This window comes from Kogia breviceps, chromosome 4 (assembly GCF_026419965.1).
Source record: "Kogia breviceps isolate mKogBre1 chromosome 4, mKogBre1 haplotype 1, whole genome shotgun sequence".
NCBI classification, from domain to species: domain Eukaryota; kingdom Metazoa; phylum Chordata; class Mammalia; order Artiodactyla; family Physeteridae; genus Kogia; species Kogia breviceps.
In genome coordinates this window covers 106988857-106999475 of record NC_081313.1, presented here as the reverse complement: position 1 = coordinate 106999475, position 10619 = coordinate 106988857, and the positions used below count along the sequence as shown (strand labels likewise).

The 10619-nt window shown below is 34.2% G+C and overlaps 1 pseudogene; it reads left to right on the top strand.

The window, feature by feature from the left end:
- Positions 1 to 711: 711 nt before the first annotated feature.
- On the top strand, positions 712 to 1315 carry LOC131755724 (small ribosomal subunit protein eS7-like; annotated as a pseudogene).
- The last annotated feature ends 9304 nt before the right edge of the window (positions 1316 to 10619 follow it).

Below are 10619 nucleotides of genomic sequence, written 5' to 3'. Positions count from 1 at the left end.
GTTTAAACTGTACGAGTCCACTCATATCAGATTTTTTCCCCACTAAATACATACTACAGTACTATACAATCCATAGTTGGTTGAGTTTGAATTTGCAGGTGCAGAATCATGGATAGAGAAGGCTAACTATAAAGTATGCAGAGGGTCGGCTTCCCTAACTCCCTTACTGTTCAAGGATCAGCTGTAGCTTGTGAGGAGAAGTCTGCAACCTTAGCAATAAATGCATGGTTCAAAGAGTAAAAAACCCAACTGTTTATAATGTTATGTTTTGTTCTCTTTCAAGGACATTTCTTCCTCATCCCCCTCTCAATCCTTTCATCTATAAGTAAATTCCACTACTAAATGCAGAGGAAGATTTCACACTCCAAGTGGTGACATTTTCCTTTTTAAAATCCTGTTATACTCTCTATAACTTCTATGTGGAAAATGAATTATTGGGTTTCCAGAGTAGATGCTAGGAGACCAGTAAACCAGACAAGTCATTACAGGAGGCTGCACAGAGATTGTGGTAGTGAAGGTAGAGAGGATGGGTACACTTGAGTGATATTAAAGAGACAAGATTGATTAAATGGATTATAAACTGAAATGTAACCTGCTTTACTAAAATGTAGCCTTTTTAATAACTTAGTATCTTATTATATCTCACACATTGCTGAGGAAATTGTAAAAATAAAGTATTCTCTTCCTAGGTCAGTGCTCAATAAGGAGAACATGTTTAGTTAGAGTGTGAAGATAGTGAAGCCCAATGGTGAAAAGTGAGATGAGTTTTAGTCCAGCATCTCTCAGGGTCTTCCTTGAGCTGAAAATGAATTCAGACCTTAAGTCCCAGATAAGAGAGCTGAATATAACAGCAGCTAGGGAGAGTAAGTTGATAGCGGTCAGAAAGCTATTATGATCATTGTTCCTGTTCCTCAACTGAAATCTTTTGAGAAAAACCAAGTCTGGTAAGTACTTGAATTGGAGAAAATGTTCAGTGAGAAATACATTAACTTTAAAGCCCAGAGGAGAATTCTGCCTAAGCCAACTCAAAAAGTCTGTACAAGAAAATAAGCAAATGCATCCTAGAAACCATACTCTGACAACCATGCACATGTGATCCTAGAGGACTTAGTCTTTCCAAGTGAAAGTGTAGTCAAGAGAATCCAGGTGAAACTGGATGCCAACTAACTCAAAGATTTATTTGGATAAAACACAGCAGAATAATGTAGAACACAAGGTTGAAACTTTTTCTGTTGTCTATAATGGCAACACAGGCAAGGCTATTAATTTTAAATACCCAGAGTCTCAGTTCTCAATTGTAAACAAAAATGACTAAAATATTATTACAAAATATTTTTTTTAATGTAAATTTCATAGTCTAATTTAAAAGACATTCTAGAAATAAGAGAAGCTCCTTTTCAGAGGATGACTAAACTCCCAACAAGCTAAAGCAAAGCCATCCTATATAGGTTCTTATTCCAGAAGGTACCATCAAGTTCTTGTTATCTGAAACTACTTATTATCTAAGAGAATAAGTTGAAAATACTTAGATTACATCACTTTGCTTTACTGTTTTTAATATTGCCAAGAAGAGAGCAGTAGAGAGCAATAGAGAGATCTTATTAACACCTTCTTAACACCTCATTAATACCCTGCACATTCAATACAGACCAAAATCCAACTTCGGAAATAAGGAACAAGCCTTAAGTTAAGGCCTACTTTAAATCTACCCTAAAACAAATTAAAACCAAGTCTTGAAAGATCAGCAAGAAAGAAATATTTTGAAGATCAATGCCACAAGTAAGAGGAGCTTAAGAAACACCCTGGGCTTTCCAGAGATTCTAACAATGCATAAAGTCAAACCTACACAAGTCCAATGTGATCAATTAGTAATTTACCTGCATGTTAAAAGAAAAAAAAATTCAAAATTTCTACACTGCTTTATCAATAATGTGCAGTACACATAAAAATTACACATACAAAGCCAGAGATATTGTTATACATAGTTAAGGAAAAAAGCAGTCAATAGACACCAGTCCTAAAATGGCTAAGCTGGTGAATTCAGCAGACAAAAATTGAATACAGGTATTATAAATATGTTCAAAACACAAAAGGAAAATACAGTCAATATATGAACAGATAGCATATATGAGCTGAAATATGAAAATTATAAATACTAACCAGGAAATTCTGTTTCTATCAATGAATAATTAAATATGACAGAAGTTTCACTTCCTACATAGTAGAAAACCCCACAAGATACATGGAACAAATGATTTAAACATTATACAAAATATAGAAAATGATTCTTATTCCCTTAGAGAAAGGAAACAAAGTTAGGCATATAATTGCCAGAGTTTGCTGCTTGGAGGCATTTCTGTATCACACCTCAGAGAGGGGCAACCCTGTCAAAGTCTTATTTTCACTGAGTATAAGGACAAACATGAGAGTTCAGGGAGGCAAAACAACTAGAGTGTGTGAGATAGAGTAGTGGAGAAAGGGAAATTACAGAGAAAGAGAGCATACACGCCAGAGATGCACAGAGAGAGGGGTCCCCTCAAATATTTGGCTGAATACTGATTTTCTCATGTATGAGACAAACTATCCAAGATCAGAAAAGTATGAAAAGCAATAGGTCAAACAATGTCTACAATACACACAGGGCTAAGGATAATTTATTATCCCAATAGCCAGAGTTTAAATAGCCAATGAGGCATTGGATATCCAATGGGGCTTCACTGACCTAAGTCTACACTAAATAATCTTAAAAGCAAGCCCCAAAAGTCTGAAATTCATATAAAACTTAACGTCAACATTCTTTAAAGGAATACAATTCAATTCAACCTTTAACCATATCCAGCATCCATTCAAAAATAATAAGATAAGCAAAAAAGCAGGAAAATATTATGTATAACTATAGAGAAAACATCCATAGAAACAGAACATTAAGTGCCAGAAATGACTGATATAGCAGTAAACATGTTTAAAAAGAGCTATGATAAAGATTGTAAGTCATTAAGGATTTAAAGGAAAACATGAACATAATGATTCAAGAACTGGAAGAGGTTAAAATCAAACTTCTAAAGATGAAAAATAAAATACTTGACATAAAAAATACAATACATGGGCTTCCCTGGTGGTGCAGTGGTTGAGAGTCCACCTGCCGATGCAGGACACAGGTTCGTGCCCTGGTCTGTGAAGATACCACATGCCGCGGAGCTGCTAGGCCCGTGAGCCACGGCTGCTGAGCCTGTGCAGTCGGAGACACTGCTCCACAATGGGAGAGGCCACAACTGTGTGAGGCCCACGTAGCGCAAAAAAAAAAAAAAAAAAGAAAAGAAAAAAAATCACAATACATGGAATTAAGAACAGATTAGAAGACAGTAAAGAAAATATCGGTGAACAAAAGAAATAAGATACGAAGTAAAACTGATCTTGATCTCAAATAACATGCTTGTCCACACAGAAAATCCCAATGAAACTATAAGAAAACCAACGAAATTACAAAGTGAATTTAACAAGGTTATGGGATCCAAGATAAATATATATTAGCTACAAAATTAAGAAATAATTTTTAAATCCAAAAATTACATCTAAAAGCATAAAATATTTAGGAATAAATTTAATGAAAGATGTGGAAGAACTATACACTAAAAAACTACAAAACACCATTCAGAGAAATTAAAGATCTTAAGAATTAGGAAAATGTACATTTTTGATTGGAAGATTAAATTTTTTAAGGTATCAATTCTACTCAAATTTATCTGTGGATTTAATACAGTTCCCCCCCCAAACCCCTAATAAATGTAGCTCTAGACTAATGGAACAGAATTGAGAGTCCAGAAATAGATTCACAAATATGTATGGTCAATTGATTTCTGACATTTGTACTAACATAATTCCAAAGGAAAAAGCTATTCTTTTTCAGCAAATCATGTTGCAAAAACTATATTAAAAAAAAAAAATAAAAAGAAACACCTTGGCTTCTACCTCATGCCATAATGCAACTTAATTTGAAATAGCTTAGAGACCAAACAAAGATTAAAACTATAAAATTTTTAGAATCATGTATTAGAGAAAGTATTAGTGAACAGTGGTAAAGATTTCATAGACAAGATACAAAAAAACATTAGCAATAAAATAAAAATTAAAAATTTGACTTCATCAAGATCCAAACCTTCAGCTCTTCAAAAAACACTATTAGAAAAACCATAGACTAGAAGAAAATGTTTACAAGATATACTCCACAACTCAAAAATAAGATAACCACCCTACTATTTAAAAATGGGTAAAAGACTCTTAGATAGACTCTTCATGAATATATATATGCATATGAAAGATGTTCAACATCGACAGTCATCAAGGAAATACAAATTAAAACCACACTGAGACAGAAGAAGATATTACCAGAAAGGCTAAAAACCTTAAGACTGATTATACCAAGTTTTGGAGGGAATGTAGAAAAACCTGAAATCTCTGAACCAACCTGAATCTTATACTTTGTCAGAGTATAAAATGATAAAACCACTTTGGAAATTCATTCAAGAGTTTCTTTTAAACATACGCTTACCATATGATGCAGAAATTCCATTCAAATAACTATTTACTTAAAAGAAATAAAAACATGTGACCACACCAGGAGTTATATACACAAATAGTCATAGATATTTCCTGTCTCCAAACTGAAAACAATCTATATGTCCATGAGCATGTGAATGGATGAACTGAAAAGTTTGTATGAGTATTATTCAGTAACAAAACCAAAACATTAAACTATAACCCATGCAAAAATACAGACAAATTTAAAAAGCATATTAGGCAAACAAAGCCAGATATAAAACAGCATGTACTATATGATTCCAGTTATATGAATTTCTAAAACTAACAGTATTATATTAGTGGTTGCTTGATGATTGGGGAAGCAGGGAGAAAGACTAACTGCGAAGGAGATTGAGGAATCTTTCTTAAGGTAATGAAAATGTTGCCTTGATTGGAATGATGGTTACATTGGATACATATATTTTTCAAGACTCAACAAACTACACACATGTAATAGAATTCCTCAATAAAGTTTATTTGTAAGGAACTCTTAGTTTTTCTAATTTTACTGAAAATTAGTAAAAACATACACATATGGTACCAGGCCAACTTGGGTAGGTATCCATTTCCAAAAAGGAAAAGTTAAACAATTAGTCCGAAAGAGCAGTTACTGTATTGACTAACCACATCTTTCCTTCCAATCTTTTATTTCATTTAGATTTCTCTGATGTAGATCACTATGTTCCCTAATAAATAAACATAATCAAGTGAAAGAAGAAAAATTAGCACATAAGAAATATTACCCATGTTTGTTATACCGCCTGCAATTGATACCCAAATGATCTCATCTCATAATCAGCAATGCCACTGCGACGGTCTGAGTGTTTATGTCCCTCCAAAATTTCTATAATGAAACCTTAATTCCCAATGTGATCGCTATTAGAAGATGAGGCCTTTGGGAGGTGATTAGGTCACAAGGGGAGACCCCTTATGAATGGAATTAGTGCCCTTATAAAAGAGGCCAGAGAAAGCTTCCTTGACCCTTCCACCACGTGAGGTTACAGCAAAGCAGGCCCTCACTAGATACCAAACCTGCTGCTGCCATAACCTTGGACTTCCCAGCCTCCAGAACTGTGAGAAAATGTTTCTTATAAATCACCCTGTTTATAGTATTTTTGTTTTAGGAGCCAAAATGAACACAGTCGCAGACCTAATGTCACTTGGTTTCCAGTTAGGTGAAATGTAGCTTCTTCATATTGCCAGTTGTCATAAGAACTGACACGTTCAAACATATTGTGATTTATAGTAGCAAAAGGCAATAATTCTAAAATAAATTCACCTTTTTTATGTAACAGAGCATAACAATTCATAGTATCTCTTTATAGATTAAACATATTATAGTTTAAAACAGTACATTCTTAACCATCATTGTAATTTCAAGAGCACCACTTGAAGTAGCCTTCCTCAAAGCAGATTGTGTCAAGAATTTTAGATTAAAAATACCAATCAATATTGGCTAGGAAGTTTCCGTTGTATTTTTCTGTGAATATTATTAAATTTCTTATTTTTCTCTAGAGCAGTGTACCTTACAGTTAGTGAAATTTCTCTTGATCCTCTCAAGTGTAAGCATTTATTTCCAGAAAAATACAATTGGTATCTTTAATAGAAACACTCTGGGGACTTTAAAGTAGGAAACAAAGTATTTGACTGAGGTCAATAAAAATATCACTGTTGAATGAAAAATGAAGTCTATAAATTATCAATTCTGTATCATAAATCCATTTTTCTTATTAACATGAAATATAAAGGAGCCAATGTTATGTCACAAAAATTACAGAATATTTATACTAAAATAGTAAAGTATAAATTTACATTAAGTATTTTAATAACTCAAGTTACCATAGTGTTTTAAGTCTATGCCTAAGAAATTTTAAAGAAAAGTAACAGTCAAGAATGATGATGGGGGCTTCCCTGGTGGCGCAGTGGTTGAGAGTCCGCCTGCTGATGCAGGGGACACGGGTTCGTGCCTCGGTCCGGGAAGATCCCACATGCCGCGGAGCGGCTGGGTCCGTGAGCCATGGCCACTGAGCCTGCGCGTCTGGAGCCTGTGCTCCGCAACGGGAGAGGCCACAAACAGTGGGAGGCCCGCGTACCGCAAAAAAAAAAAGAATGATGATGGGATTTTTTTTCCCTCAAAAAGCATTATCGTTATTAATGTATTCATTCAACAAATATCTGTTGATTGAACACCTACAATGCTCTAGGCACTGTTGTAGATGCTTAGGATTCAGCAGTGAAAAATACAGATAAAGATCACTACCTGCATGGAGTTTATATGCTAGCATGGAGAGAAAGATGTGAATAACATGATAAATTAGTAAACTATCTGATATAATAGAAATTAATAAGTGCCTCGAAGAAAAAGAAAAAAAAAAGAGTAAGAGATATCAAGAGTGACAGGATTGTATGTATGAAATCCTCATACCCATCAACTATATGTATTTTTCCATCACGCCAATATTTTAATAAAGTATTTTTAGTGCAAAACAGATTCTATGTTAAGAATTCAATATACATAGGTGGCCTCTAACCCAAGATTTGTTACAGAATAAACATTCCTTTAAATTGCAAATTCCCTTGGAATTCCAATTGAACTAAATTTCATTGAGTTCTTCACATCTTGTATATCATGTGAAGTAGTTACAAAAACAGTTCAATTAAAAAATTACTGAACATCTATAATTTTTAGTTTTCTGTGAGCTTTTTTCATGTGAAACAGTTGAGTTAAAATTTTACCATCATTTATTTCTTTGCTCAAGAAATGAGAAAATCATCAGGACTTCCCTGGTGGTCCAGTGGTTAAGACTTCGCCTTCCAATGCAGGGGATGTGGGTTCAATCCCTGGTCGGGGGGCTAAGTTCCCACATGCCTCACAGCCGAAAAACCGAATCATAAAACAGAAGCAATATTGTAACAAATTCAATAAAGACTTTAATGTGGACCATTTGGTCCACATTAAAAAAAGAAATGAGAAAATCATGATATTATCCGGTGCAAGGTTAAAAGAAAAAGATTAACCTTGCACTGGATAATACCTTATGAGTATGATTTATAATGACTAATGAATATAATTTTTCTGATTTATACTTATGATTTATCTCGACACATTAGTTAATTCTTACAAATTCAGAATGTCAAGAGATATAAAAGTTTATTACTTTAATTTTAACAGTACTTAGAACTTTTATTCCTGCTTTGGTGAGATGTAATTGACATATAGCACTATATAAGTTTAAAGTGTACAGCATAATTATTTGACTTAAATACATCGTAAAATGACTACAGTAAGTTTCGTGAGCATCCACTTTCTTATACAGATACAAAATTTAGTAGAACATTTTTCCTTATGATGAGAATTCTTAGTATTTCTTTTCTTAACTTTCATATATGATATACAGCAGTATCATATATATCATGTTGTACATTACATCCCTATTATTTACCTTGTAACTGGAGGTTTGTACCTCTTGACTACCTTCATCCAATTATCCCTCCCCAACCCCCTGCCTCTGGTAACTACAAGTTGACCTCTTTTTCTATGAGTTTATTTTTTAACTATAATTGAGCTACAACACTATGTTAGTTCCTAGTACACAACAGAGTGATTTGATATTTCTAAACACTTCAAAATGATCACCACAGTAAATCTAGTTACCAACTGTCATCATACAAAGATATTACATAATTATTGCTATATTCCACATAATATGCATTTCATACCCATGACTCACTTATTTTGTAACTGAAAGTTTATACATTTTAATTTCCCTCACCCATTTCTCTCCTCCCCCAACTCCTTGCCTCTGACAACAACTTATTTGTACTCTGTGAGAATTTCTGTTTAGTTATGTTTGTTCATTTGTTTTGTTTTTCACGTCCTACACATTAGTGAAATACAGTATTTGTCTTTCTCTGACTTATTTCATTTAGCACATACCCTCTAGGTCCATCCACGTTGTTGCAAATGGCAAGATTCCATTCTTTTTTATGGCTGAGTAATATAACATTTCATATATATATATATATACATGCAACCATATTTTCTTTATCAATTCATCCATTAATAGATGCTTAGGTTGCCTCCATATCTTAGTAACTGTAAATAATGCTGCTATGAAAACTGAGGTGCCTCTATCTTTTTAAATAAATGTTTTCTTTGGATAAATACCCAGGAGTGAAACTGCTGGATCATATGGTAGTTCTATTTTTAATTTTTTGAGGAAATTCCATACTGTTTTCCATAGTGGTTGCACCATTTACATTCGAACCAACAGTATACTAGGGTTCCCTTTTCTCTACATCCTTGTAAACCCTTGCTGTCTTTTTGATAATAGCCATTCTAACAGGTGTGAGGTGGTATTTCCTTGTGGTTTTGATTTGCATTCTCCCTGATAATTAATGACGTTGAACATCTTTTCACATTCCTCTTGGCTTTTTGTATGTCTCCTTTGGAAAAATGTCTATTCAGGTCCAATGCCCATTTTTTAATCGAATTGTTTTTTTGATGGTGAGCTGTACAAGTCCTTTGTATATTTTGGATATTAACCTCTTATCAGATATATCATTTGCAAGTATCTTCTTGCATTCAGTTTTATTATTTATTTATTTTTTTAAAAAAATTATTTATTTAGTTAGTTAGTTTTGACTGTGTTGGGTCTTCATTACTACACACTGGCTTTCTCTAGTTGTGGTGAGCCAGAGCTACTCTTCGTTGTGGTATGCAGGCTTCTCATTGCGGTGGCTTCTCTTGTTGCAGAGCACAGGCTCTTAGGCGCACAGGCTTCAGTAGCTGTGACGTGCAGGCTCAGCAGTTGTGGCTCGTGGGTTTAGTTGCTCCACAGCATCTGGGATCTTCCCAGACCAGTGATCAAACCCATGTCCCCTGTATCGGCAGGCGGATTCTTAACAACTGTGCCACCAGGGAAGTCCCTTGCATTCAGTTTTAAAGCCTCAGTTATAAAGACTAAGTAAGCTTAATAAAATTATAATGTTTCTAATATTTAATAATAGAAATATTTGGGAGAACAAAAAAATCATGATTATATTAGATAAGACACATAGAACTTAAAGCTAGAGGTTTGGCATCTCCAAAAATAACCAGCTGAAAATGTGGCCCCCTCCCGCTTTGCTGCACCCAAACCTCCAACTCCACCCTACTCCAGGTCTTTATGCTTTTTTGGTTTTAATTTTGCCTTCTTTTATACCTCTAGATAATAATCAAACAGGAGAGTAATGAGGGTGAATAGGTGATCAAAGTAAAGGACAATGAATTATAACAGGGCAGAAAGTTCTGTGTACCTACCAAACTTAGGGTCTACCTTTTGGAGTGAGGATCAAAATGTTATCATTCTTGAGAACTTAGTCTCAGGAACACACTCATGTTCACCACACTTACATCACTTTTAACTTCACAGTAAATGGATATGAGGTTAACTTGTCAATTCATGTTAAATTTTATTTTATTTATTTTTTATACAGGTTATTAGTTATCTATTTTATACATATTACTGTATATATGTCAATCCCAATCTCCCAATTCATCCCACCACCACCACAGCCCCCCCACCCCGCTTTCGCCCCTTGGTGTCCATACATTTGTTCTCTACATCTGTGTCTCTATTTCTGCCCTGCAAACCAGTGTATCTGTACCATTTTTCTAGATTCCACATATATGCATTAATATGTGATATTTGTTTTTCTCTTTCTGACTTACTTCACTCTGTATGACAGTCTCTAGGTCCATCCACGTCTCTACAAATGACACAACTTCGTTCCTTTTTATGGCCAAGTAATATTCCATTGTATATATGTACCACATTTTCTTTATCCATTCATCTGTCAATGGGCTAATTAGGTTGCTTCCATGACTTGGCTATTGTAAATAGTGCTGCAATGAACATTGGGGTGCATGTGTCTTTTTGAATTATGGTTTTCTCTAGGAATATGCCCAGTAGTGGGATTGCTGGGTCATACAGTAATTCTATTTTTAATTTTTTAAGGAATTCAAGTTAATTCAAGTTAAAAATGAGTGTTTTTAACAA